The 12,934-nt window shown below is 39.2% G+C and overlaps 1 long non-coding RNA gene across 8 annotated transcripts; it reads right to left on the bottom strand.

Annotated features, from left to right (window-relative positions):
* Positions 1-1,325: 1,325 nt before the first annotated feature.
* Positions 1,326-12,928, bottom strand: LOC108449231. 8 transcript variants are annotated; one of them, XR_001865364.1, is made up of 3 exons: positions 8,166-12,928; positions 2,864-7,470; positions 1,326-2,551 (listed from the first exon to the last, which is right to left on the bottom strand). It is a non-coding gene; the product is annotated as an uncharacterized LOC108449231 (long non-coding RNA). The 8 variants fall into 8 exon arrangements; XR_001865367.1 differs by lacking the exon at positions 1,326-2,551 and having other exon boundaries at positions 2,781-2,947; positions 3,056-7,470; XR_001865368.1 differs by lacking the exon at positions 1,326-2,551 and having other exon boundaries at positions 2,781-3,156; positions 4,678-7,470.
* Between the last annotated feature and the right edge of the window lie 6 nt (positions 12,929-12,934).

The raw sequence follows: 12,934 nt of genomic DNA, 5'->3' as shown, positions 1-12,934 counted from the left end.
AAGAGAGGCTGGTTAGGAGAAAAAAAATCAAGTGCCTGAAGCTGCAAAAAGGCCACTCTCCCTGAAATGCTGGGGTTTAAAAGATCCCATAGAAGTGTTTATTTGCATCTTTACACATCTAAGTATCCCTAACAACTATCCATACAAAGATCCCAGGTTATTTAGTTCCTGCTAGCTTCAGCAGCACAGGCCAAACCCAAAGAGATTCTAAACTCTCTGGCAAAATTGTAAACATAACCTTTGACACTGAATTTACACAACTGCTAACAACCAAGAGTGAGGTTTGGAAAACTGGGATACAGAATACTGTTTCATTATCCCTCAAAGCCACTGTGCCAGAGGAATAAGTGCACGCTCTATCTTAGCTTTTGCTGGGCTCTGCAGGAATATCTGTGACTTAGGAGACACCTGGCAGCTGACGTACATTACAGAAATTTTGAGGCCTTTAAAGGGAAAAGGTTTTAAACTGAATCAGCAAGTACACAGAAGTGGGAACAAGGCGACACAAGAGTAAGAAACTAAAGACTTTTTTCTGGAACTCCATGGAGTGGGGGGGTGGCTGCAGTTTGCGTTGCATTGTGTGGTCCCATCTCTGATTATCTAATTTTTCAGTGTCATGCTTAATCCTACAAGTTTTATGTCAAAGGTACTATTTTATCTACATTGGGGTTTACATCTACCCTGTAACAGTGCAAATTACTAAAATGCTGTAGCAAATTGTGGTGGGTTGATCTTGGCTGGATGGCAGGTGCCCACCAAGACGCTCTATCACTCCCCTCCTCAGCAAAATAAGATGGAAAAAAACCCTTGTATGTCAAGAAAAAGCAGTTTACTAAGGCAAAAGAAAAAAACGGCATGCATACAAGAAAATTCAAAAACCAGATTTTATTATTTACTTCCCATCAGCAAGTGATGGCTTGCCACCTCCCAGGAAGCAGGGATTCAGCACACACAGTGGTTACTCTGGAGGGTAAACACTGTAAATAACAGATGTCCCCTGTCCCTCCTCCTTTTCCTTAGCTTTTGCATCTGAGCAGAACCCCATGGTATGGAATATCCCTTTGCTCACTGGGGCAGCTATCCTGGTTATGTCCCCTCCCAAAATTTTGCCCACCCCCACGCTCCTGGTGAGGGGAAGAGGATGGAGTGACAGTGCTAATGCTGTGCCAGCACTGCTCAGCAGCAGCCAAAACACTGGTGTCTTATGGGCACCTTTAGAGCTGCCAATGCACAGCACAGCCCTGGGGGCTGCTGTGGGGAAAATGAACTCCATCTCTGCCAGACCCAGTAACAAGTGGAAGATTTCTCTTGTATATTCTAGCAGAGGGATACTGTGATAATGTTTTACTGTGATTATTTTGAATTCTATACTAATTTTCACCATCACTGGTAAATTTTGCTAAAGATACAGAGCTGGAGGCAAAGCCCCACTTGAAGCAGGACATGTATGCTGTCTTACTTCATTATTAGTGGGTTACCTCTCTCCAGCTATCATTCTTTTTGAAAGTTGAAAACTGGAATTGCTTTATTTGCATGTTTGCTAAAGCCTACTGGACAGAACTAAATACCTACCACTTCCATTTAAGGCTAAGATAAAAGGTGATAGCTTGCTATAGAGGACATTCAGCTGTCTTGCATTATGCTGCTCTTTCAGCCTGTTGTTCCTTCCTGAACAAGGCACTTAGGTCAGGACATGTATCAATCACCCCAGTAAGTGACCATCCCTTGATTACCCAGCCTTAAGCACCTGTTCCATGGTCACACTGAGCAGCTGCTGCTGCAAAAGGGACAGATTTGCCTTGATCTAAGCTGTGCATATTTGTCATCCCACTGAATGGAAAACCAGCCTGAAAAGGGCAGTTAAGACACCTCCCTTTTTGGCAGCAGCCTGTATTTACATCAATCCATTTACTAACATGGCTGTCAACTTCCAGTGTTGATACATGGAAACACCTTGAAAACACCAGGTCCAGGAATTAATTATGGGAAGGTCATTTAATCCCACAGCATCTATGAAATAAAAACACCGGACCTGGACAGAGCTCACTTCTTTCACTTTGTCACATGGTTCACTCTTGAGAGATACTAAGGTAACTCACTTTAAAAAACTTTCCCTTAGTCAGCCATAGAGTCTCTTGGCAATCTGTTCCAACGTCTAACAAATCTTGTGAGAAAGCTTTTCCTAAAATGTCACTAAGTCATCTGGTCTTTGAAGCCAGTAAAACCTCTTCCTTCTGCAGTCACAAAAATCACCAACCCTTTTGCAAGTTTTCAAATGCATGAAAAGTTGCTGTAATGCTCCTCTGTCAGCTCTTGCTGGAAAAAGCCAGTTCTCCCAAAGTTGCACAAGGCTTCTGCTGTTAGACTCTGCCAGTACCCAGGACTTGTCATTTCACTGTCACAGCATCAAATGGGTAAAGAATTGTGGTAGTCAGGGACATCTCATAGGCTCAGAATTTAGCTAATTTATATTGAAAAGTGGTTTTATTTAAGGTCTTTTTGATTTCTTCACTGTTTTGCACACTTCCTTTTCCTCTTTGTAAAAAATTATCTGTCAAAACCAAGAATCATAACACAGTTATAACAAACTACCACCAACTCTGAAAATAAAAAGAGCATTCTATCTTTAAATTGAGATCAATTTGTATGTTACCATATAGCTTTGATAAACTGTCAAAATAAAATACATTAATTGATAGAATAATAAATTACAGAAGGTAGTACACAAGTTATGCTGCCATACAGACACTAAACAAAGAAAAGAAATTCTGAATTCCAGCTAAGATGGAGAAACAATTATAACTTTATTAATTTATTTTTACATTCAAATCAATAAAGCAGTCATTATTGTACAAATTCTTACCCCCAAAGGAAGGCAGGCTAAGGCCTCCCATCAAGTAATAACATCGAGGAATACTTAGTTGCTTGTGATCAACCTTCTTTGGTACTTTGTGGGAAGAGCAATGAGAAACGAAAGTTAGTTCTAAAAAGTAACCCAGGTCTGTAGTTTAAAAAGCACATGTGTCCATCAAAAGGAAAGAATTTGAGAAGATACCTGTGCATCTTTACTGAAACCGTTCAATTTATTTCTACACTGTCTTGAGACACTGGTAAAGTTCAGCCTGAGGTTCCTGAAGGTCCAATTATTTCTGGGGTCTGAAATAAAAGAACCTCAAAGAAATATCCACTTGCACCTAGGGATTGAGGTATGTTAGTATTCCCAAACAGCCATAACAAATTTGTCAAAAAATAAATATGGACACTTTTCTAGTTTTGGAATTACTGAATTTCCTCCAGACTTTTCAGGGGTAACAAATATGGAAAAATAACTAAAAAAATCCAATGTTCTGAAAAGAAGAAAAAAAAATCTCAAAATAAAACTGATGAGGGAGTACACAGCCAGTTTTTATTTATACATCTAACATTTGGAGTGTGGGCTAACAGGGAGGAACTGTTCCTTCTTAAAGAACACCTCAAAAGGGCATAGAACAATTTTCCCCATTTGGACAGCATGTCCATCTCCATTTATTTCAACAGGAGGAAGCATCCTGGATTTCCAGATTTAGGGAGGAAAAAAACCAAAACCCCCAGAACCCAAAACAAAAAAGGTCCTCACACATCCTGATTGAGACAACAGTTACTATCACCCTTCCCCTCACTGCAGCTGGGTCTACTCAATCCTCTTGGCACAACCCTGTCCTGACATGTCCACAATCTCTCCCAGTCTCAGCGCAGAGGTGGTGACCCGCTGGCATTGTTACTCAGAGAAGGGATAGAAAAATAACCATAATTTCCTTGGTTCCAGGTCTGGTGGGATTTTTTATTAACACTTTCATTGTGTACTTCACTGGCCTCATTTTTCCTGTGTCTGGGTCAATATAAAACAAGGCAAAATTAAGCAGTTTGGCTGCAGTTTGCTTGAATTCTAACAAAGTGCAGGGTCCTGCTAAGTAATTGTAACAAATAATTTTATTTGCATGCCCTGTCCACAATAAGCCTAGGAACACATAGTTCTTTCTGGATGATTGTTTTTTGTTAAGTAGCAAGTAGCTCTGCAGGCTGAATTACTGTGTTGTTACTAATTGCATCTTTATCTCCCAACTCTTGTCTAGTAGTCTCTAATATAATAGTATTTTTAAAAGCCACTTTTAATTCTACGCTTTCATCATATGCTGTCCAAAGAATAAAACTGGAAATTAGCTAGTTTAGACCCAGAGTCAGACAAATAACTCCTAGTTAGGAATATGTTTATGCTAGCTATAAGGTCCTCTTTTTCGTTTTTTCTTTGTGTTCTACTATACAGTAGTTTCCAAGAATTTAACAATACAAAGAATTCCCAAATAATTCTGAGTCAGAGTCCCCACCTTATAACATAACCTAAACTCTTAGGTAAATTTAAAAAGCCCAACAGTCTTAAAAGCATCATTGTTTGTTTTCTGGACAGAAGCATCCTACCTATGAGGCTGACAGTGGTAAAGCACTGTGAGTGCCTCTTTCCAAGCAGTCTCTCCAAGAAACACACCTTAAAGAGTACCCAGCATAAAACTATCCTCAACACAGTGAATAAGTTTCTTGCACAGAGCTTGTGTTTTATAGGTTTTGCCTTATATGTGCTCAGAATTCCTGTTTTGAAGTCACATAGTCTATAAAGTTTCTTAGCTTAAAACTTCACCATACCAGTTCCTTGTACTTTTTTCAGTTACAGAAGGTTTATCAACAGCGAGAAATCAACCTCTCCTCAAAAAAAAAAAAAAGCCCTGGAAACAGAAGAAAGAAAGCAAACTAAACTCTTCTCACTTTATTTCATCGTTTACCTGAGCATAGCATTTCATCACATATTTCCCACTTACTTATGTCAATAGGCTGCATTACTTGCAGTATTTGCTTTCTGTGTAGACAAAACTTTGTTGCATTCTTTGACAGTGGGAGGGATAAGCAGAAATAGCCAAACAACTCAGGAGCATAAATCTGGGAAGGAGGGAGGGAAGGAAGGAAGGAGGGAGGAGGGTTGATTGGTTGGTTGGTTGGTTGTTTTTTTAACACAGCTTATTACTGCCATTTTTTTCATCTAAAATTTAAATAAAGTGATAACAAACTTTCTCATTCTAACTTCTAGTGTGTCTTATTGTTATCTCCAGCAATTGCACTGAGAAAAAATTACTAATTTTCTAAATTTGATCATATCTTAAAAGCAGTTTTTTCCACGGTCTTTATCAGCACTGGACTCATATTCATAACTAGTAACACAGGAACTATTGATTTTCATAAACACTTGCATACTTGCTGGGGGGGAGGTTTGCCTTTTCTAATTTTGGTTATTTTTTTACAATACAAGTAGAAGAGGATTCTTTTTTTTGCTTCCATCTATTACTGTGAAGCAAAGACTGCTACCAGTTAATGAATAGAAAAACTTCTATGTAAAGTCACACAGTACAGAAAAGTATCAGGACATTCTTTTAGAATATGCAGACCTACCTGCAGCTACCTAACCAAAATACAGCACGTAGCATGTGGGAAGGCGAAGTTAGGGAATGAGTGGATGGGCTGGGAACACGCTTGTTAGAAGTGGATATTTACACATGAAACATCAGCAGAACATCATCTATCCAAAATGCCCTTGCCAGTTCTGCAGTATCCATTGGGAGGGATCTCTGGCATTGGGCTCAGAGTGTAACTCTGAAACCTGGGTCATCTCTTTGGTTTTTCAGAATGATATGTGTCTGAAATGGAGACAATGGTCCACAAATGGACCTCATAGCAGGCTCCCAGACTATAACGTATTTCAAATTTTAATTTGTTTAATTTAACTGAGGATAAAAGCCACCTTCACTAAAACGGATGTAATTTAGATGGAAGACAGTGAACTATATAAGAGCAAGTAAAAACATGATCTCCAGCATAAGAGAATTTAAAGCACTGGCTGAGAGTGAAGTTGAGTGGGTATTTTTCTAAAAACTGTGTGGAAACTAACAATAACAAGGTCCTAGTGGTATCCAACATTTTCACTCTAAAGTTGTGTAGGCATGACCTTTTGTTTTTCCTCTCAGTTTAACAAAAACTCCAGCAGAAATTTTGTGTCCTTCTTTCCAAGGACAATTTTGCTACTGTGGACTGAACCTGTATGTACTGATCCATACCTTCAAATGCAAAATTGCAGATTTCGTTCTATATTTATGTAGTTATATCTGCCTCAGACAGGAGAAGAAAGGACATAATTCCTTGAAACATCACATAATACAACCTGAAGAGCCAGATACAGCTATATTGATTTATTTGTTGTTGAGCTGCTGGGTTTTTTTAACAAGATACACTTTAGAGAACCATTGTACTCCTAGAAAATTCCAGTGAAATGGTGTTATAATAACAATTTCCATGTGGAAAAATAAATCTTACTTATATGAGAAAAAATTAACTAACAATTATATTTTTGTTGCTTACAACTCTGTCTTAGAGGTATTCTCAAAATGGAACCTCTTGCTGATCTTTCCTAAACTGTATATCTGAACTGTGGATCATTACATGAACCAAACAGTAGTTACAGCCAGAAAAGATATGACACTTGAATAGCAGTAATATTTTGATACCTACACAGTCCAGCCACACTGACCTTCAAAATCCAGCACAGCTCTGTAACACAGGGACTTCTAAGAAACAGTGCATACTTTTCTACAGAAACAACAAGACAGAAAACTGAAATACAAACTCTTGTAATACCTCAGGGACCTTCTTTTGGTCATAGACAGTCAGTGTTATTTTCCACTTTATACCTGCCCCCGTCCCCCCACCCTTAAACCACAAGAAGCCAGGTAGGATAAGCTATGGAGGACAAAATTTAGCAGAAGGTGCCAGAATGCTACAGCATAAAATGTTCTGACAGTCCAAGGCCTAAAACATACAGCAAAAAAAGCTGCCACTACTGGTTACTACACCACTCTTTACACCTTTTTTCCACATGCAAAAATACATCATCTTCCTCAAGTAAAGATCTTGACATCACTACTTTTGGTTATTTCAGGTCCCTCAAGATTACTCCTGCAATAACACTGTATCTTAAATGGATGGGCATTAGAGGGTTACAGTAATTTTACATAATTTGTCCATGTTAACATATTTCTCATGTTTCCTTTATTCTCCCTTCGATTTCCTGGTGTCAGTTACATACACTGGCTGGATCCCAAACAAACTGTAAGCTGGTTGGGGCAGAGTTATTTCTTTTTCAGGATTAGGCACACAATATGGTAACATAGCAGAGCATCTTCTTTTTTATTCTAGCACGTTTAAAAGAACATTTTTCTCAACACAGTGAGTGCTTGGCATTATTAACTGCAAGGAGAAAATCTTGCACTGTATGTTCCTTTTGTGATGTTGCTTCATAGGAGGAAAAGGAGGAGAGACCCATAGGAGAGAGCATAAACATCATTAACTCACAGCAAATGGTCACCTCTTCAAGTTAGCACAGCGACAGAGAACCTGACAAGAAAGAGTAAAGCATAAGTTTAGCACAGTTTCCCCAAGTGTATGGAATGAAAGCACTTGTTTTGCTTTGCATTTAAAAAAAACAAACAAAACACCTCTGAAACCACAACAAACAAACGCACAAAAAATGTAAATACCATGCAGGAGAAGCAAACCTACATTTCTTACAGAAGTCCAACAGCTTTAAGTATTAATTAGGTGACCTCTGCTTTCTGCTGAACAGTCCTATGAAAAGCAGTTTAGGTAACTGTATGCAAAAGTGAAACAGGACAAAGAAAAAGCATAGCTTACCAAACAATTACAATGTCTTTTTTCCCTTCTGTGGGAAACAACTGGCCCTAAACCCAAATTATTTGTAAAGAGATGCTACCATTTCAGCCATGTACACAAGATCTTCGTACACAAGATCTTCATACACAGTCTGAGAATCTTCACTGAAAATACTGAATGCCAACGCTCTGATTCAAAGACGTACTGGTGGCTGTTACCAAAATTTCCTTTAAAGAGGCTATGCAAAAATATAAGTGGTTAAATGATGTTTGTAAACTGACTTCCTGAAATGTCCAATTGTCCCGAGTTGCCTACGTAACACAAGATTAAGCCAGCTACACTCAGGCTTTTCCCACAATGTGTCATGATAATCAAGTGGACACAGAACCTCTTCACTCTTTGCAAACAGTACAGCTTACCAGGTATTTAGATTAACTGTAGAAAAATGAAACAATGATACTGAAAGGGCTGATCAGGAACACCTGTCCCTCCTGTTAAAAAAAAGAGAAAAAAATTTCTTTTAAAGGACAAAAATAGAATCATACATGTCAGTAAAATTCACCTGTAGAAAGTCACTGAAATGAGTCTATGAATATGTACAGGTGGAACAGAAGTCTTCACAACACATCCATAGGAATCAGATTTTTTTTTAAAGATACCAAGCTTTATGCTTCAGAGTTTCAGCTAATCTTTAGATGACCAAAAATAGGCTTCTTGCCAACACAGAATGGAGATCATGGCACTGACCCCAAAATGAGTTCCTGTCAGGATCAAAGTACCGGACAAGATGGATGTTAGCACTAACCCATTATGCTTGTTCCTGAATAAGCCTTCCTACAGTGCAACAAATAATTTATTTCAAAATACTATTTTTAACAGAGTGCAAAGTCCTAACATTCCCCACTCCATTCCATGTCCCCCTAACACTGTACAACACAGTCTGAGTCTCAAATTTCAGCAAAGGTTTCAGAAGGGCATGATATGATCAGCTGGTGACAGGCATTTAAATAGGAAAAATGTCTGCATCTGCTGAAGTCCTTAGACTTCTCAAAGGAACAGCAACTTGACTTTCTCTGTCTCCCAAGAGTAAGTTACCAACTGTCCTGATGCAGAAGATTGCCATTCAGATCTGGAAAGCAGATAACTCTTGAAACCTATAACTGGAAGACAGCACTACAAAAATAAAGAAAACAAAGAAACAAAACCTCAGTTGGGGGATATTAACAGTAGAAAGACGGTTAGCAAATATGCTTTGTTGTTGCATTTTAACAGCCAGTTATAGAACAAATTTTTACTAACTTCTGCCTTAAAACATTAAGATTAGAATTCAAAAATACTAATAAGTGCTAGCTTGAGACTGAAGGCCTGATTTTCTAGAGCTGTAGAAAATCCACCATCTTCCACTGGTTCCACTAAAACATGAAGTCTTTGGGAAATTCAAGAATGTTGAATGAAACACAGCAACAACCATCAGTGTAAAATAACCAATAAATCTCACCCTGTCCACTCTAAGCCTCCCACTTCCCACCCAGCAGGCCTAGTTGTGTTTAATATAAAAGAAACAGTACTTGACAGATGACACCTATATATTTTCCAGCAGAGGCGTGAACAGACTCCATGCAGTATAATTTATCTGAAATTACCTTGATCCCAGGCATGCTTTTCTTAATGTGTTTATGATGACAAAGAGCTTAATTTTCTTTATGGAACAATTATAAACCTTCACATTAAAGCACAAATTTCCTGGCTGGATATTGCCAAAAGGTTTCATGGTCATCCTATTTTCTTTGGGTTTCACAGAACACACATCATCTATCTATAATTTTTCTGGAGAAGCATCACAAATCTGTTGACCTGTTTCTAAAAATATTTAAATGACACAGATTTTAAATGGTGTAAAGTAACATTCCCAAGAGAGGAAAACTGTCAAAATGCTCTTTCCAAAAAACCTGAGAGCATGAAACTGTCACCATAAGATAGAAAGGCCAAACATGAGATCTGCAATACTTTCCCTGACCTATAATGTAATGAGTTAGAACTTTCATAGGTGAGATGGGCATAACATACAAGAGGTGCTGAAGAGCATCCAAGGAGCAATGAAGCTGGTGAAGTGTCTGGGGCACAAGTTTTATGACGAGCAGCTGAGTGGGCTGGGGTTGTTTAGCCTGGAAAGAAGGAGGCTGAGGGGAATATTCATGGCTGTCTACAACTACCTGATAGGAGGCTGTAGCAAGGTGGGGATTGGTCTCTTCTCACAGGTAATAATAGATAGGATGAGAGGTAACAGCCTCAAGTTGCACCAGGAGAGGTTTAGATTGGATATCTGGAAAACTTTCTTCACAGAAATAGTTGTGAAGCATTGGAACAGGCTGCCATGGGAAGTAGTGGAGTCACCATCCCTGGAGGTATTTAAAAGAAGCATGAATGTGGCACTTAGGGATGTGGTTTAGTGATGGACTTGGCAGTGCTGGGTTTATGGCTGGACTTGATTTTAGAGGTCATTTCCATCCTAAATGATTCTATAGTAATAAAGACATGTTATAAGAATTTCGTTTCTTCTGAATAAATAGTCTTTACTTGCCCCTAGCTCACCACTCAACAATTAATACTGTCATTAACCCTCACTGTAAGGTAATAATAGCAGGAGCCCACAGTCCAATCAGAGTCTGATTTTAAGCAATGAATTCCAAGAACCTGCACTAACAAAAATTGCAAGAGGCCTCAAACCTGTGTGGAGCATCCTCAGAAGCTGTGTAGGTTTTAAGCTAAGTTAATTAATGGATAGGGAAACCTGTTTCCTTTTGAGCTTCTGTTTCTACTGAGGCCTTTTAGCAATTTCATTCAAAGGGAAGAAGCAACTTCCTCACCTTCCTTGTTTGCAATTTGTCCATTCCCTAATTCCCTTCCTCTCTGTTGCAATCCATTTTGTACTCCAAGGATCCCTCCCCTCCTGCCCAAACACAAACTTTCCCCCTGAAACTATGACTTGGGAAATAAGTTTTAAGAAGAAAGGCATAATCTCCAGGAACAAAAAACTGGTAGGCTCATAAAGAGCATCTTTAGACTGGCTCAAGTTGCAGCTACTGAATGCATTGGTTACTTTGCTGCCCTCTAGGGATTGTGTTCGGAAACAAAAATCACGAGTAAGGATACAGAGAAGGAAGGATATACAGAAGAAAGGATACAACATAAAACAAGGAGAGGTTGGGGACGCCCCATCCCTGGAAGTGTTCAAGACCAGGTTGGATGGGGCTCTGAGAAACTGATCTAGTGAGTGCCATCCTTGCTCTTGGCAGGGAGTTGGAACTAGATGATCTTTAAGGTCCCTTCCAACCCAAACCATGCTGTGATTCTATAGTTCTGTTGGCTAATATAAGTCTAAGATAATTCCTTATGCATAGCTTCTATAACAAATGCAAGACCAAGCACGCAAACAACTGTCTGATCATCATGTCACATCTAATCCAGAAGCACCCACATACTAAATGTGACAGAGGAACTATGGAGAAGGGCTTAATAAACAAAGAAACAAAAAAACCCAAATTAAAACAGAAGGTAAGAGAAGGATAAGACAAGAACCCAAGAGAAGAAATAGTGCAAAGCAAGCCAGACTGCATGGGGGGGAAAAATATCACTGCATGCATCTGCTAATATCTAAGTGGTTGACTAAGTGAACATATGCCCTTTTACTGTAACCTTTGAAATGCAGTTTCAGCAGCAGCCATGCAAATAAAAGAAATAAAAAAGGCCAAGCTCTTCAGACAATTCTCCTCCCAACCATGCTACAAGGAATCTTCCTTCCAGGTGGTTACTTTCATGACACTTGCAAGAACTCAGAATTCCTGAAAGCTGTAATAGCTTACTAAACTTTCAGTAGCTTTTATCAGTAGTTAAGAACTGCCAGACAAGTGCAGTCATAGTGCTGCATGTATGCCCAAGTTTCACATCAATGGAAAATAAAGCTAAAAAGCCTCAAATAGTCAGCCTCAGGAGAGCTAGAACAACAAATCCCAATTTCCTGCAAGTTTTCTTACTGATTTTGTGCCTTAGAAGTACAAACGTTGGTTCAAGATTTTCCTGTGGCTCTGGCATTTGTGAGTGCTTCCTTATGTGAATTCTTTTGTGCATATTAAAGTGTGAGACTGCAAATCCTCAATTGTTGAGGCACTTGCAGGCAGTCAGCCCCTGTTGCTCCTACCTTCTCCCTGCTAATCTTTCTCTCCAACTCTTGGAGAACAGCAAGCATAAAGGAGTCACAGCTTGTTTACTCCCATTTTTAGTAGTCATCTGCCAAAAGTTGTCACAAAAACAGTTCTTCAAGGAGCACAAAATTCCCAAAGCAGGAAAAGTCTTGACAATATTTTCCTGACATATTCTAGGAAGCACACATAAGGTTTTTCAAAAGTATATTATTTGACCATAATGGGCTGCTTTCAAGGCAATTATCAAGAAACAGCAAACACGGCAAACTACATCGTGCTACAATCCTACTTTAAGACACTATGAACACTTAGTAGCCGTAAGTATGGACACAAGTAGTCATCGCCCCTTTATCTCACCGTGAGAAAGCAGCTGCAGTATTCCTGCTAGCACTCTTCAATCAATCAATCAACCAGCCAACTTGGGGTAGACAGCCGCCAGGGCAGAGTTTGGGAAGAATTGCTGAGATGTGACAAAGGGTAATGGATGGTGTCAGACACTCTTAGCTGGAACATGAGATTTTAGTTCAATAGATAGCAATCTAAGTTTATACTTTTTTCTCCTACATCTGGAAATCAGACTGACAGGTTATCACTGCATCATTAAAAATATCTTTAACACATATTAAAAAGTAGCCACAACAACATTAAATGTATTTGCATAGAAACAAACCAGCTAATAATGCATCTCCAGATTAAGTAGCAAGACCGTTGCCACATTGTAACTCAGCCTCGGTCTGGAGCCCGTGTCAGCCTTTTTTTACCTCATAAAACGTGAATATTTTGATATAAACTGGATGGTAACACCGCAGCACTTGGTAACGCACCGGAATTGCACTAAACAGATAAATAAATAGATCACTTTCTGAATTTAGAAAGAAAAACCAGCACGGGTTCTCACACCGTGTGATTTCACCGATGTGAGAGCATCGGCTTTCCCTGCTGGGGCCCGGCCCCGAGGTGGCCGCCCTCAGCCCGGCTCCGTGGCC

This window comes from Corvus brachyrhynchos, unplaced genomic scaffold (assembly GCF_000691975.1).
Source record: "Corvus brachyrhynchos isolate BGI_N302 unplaced genomic scaffold, ASM69197v1 scaffold258, whole genome shotgun sequence".
Taxonomy (NCBI): domain Eukaryota; kingdom Metazoa; phylum Chordata; class Aves; order Passeriformes; family Corvidae; genus Corvus; species Corvus brachyrhynchos.
This window is presented reverse-complemented; position numbering and strand designations above follow the sequence as displayed.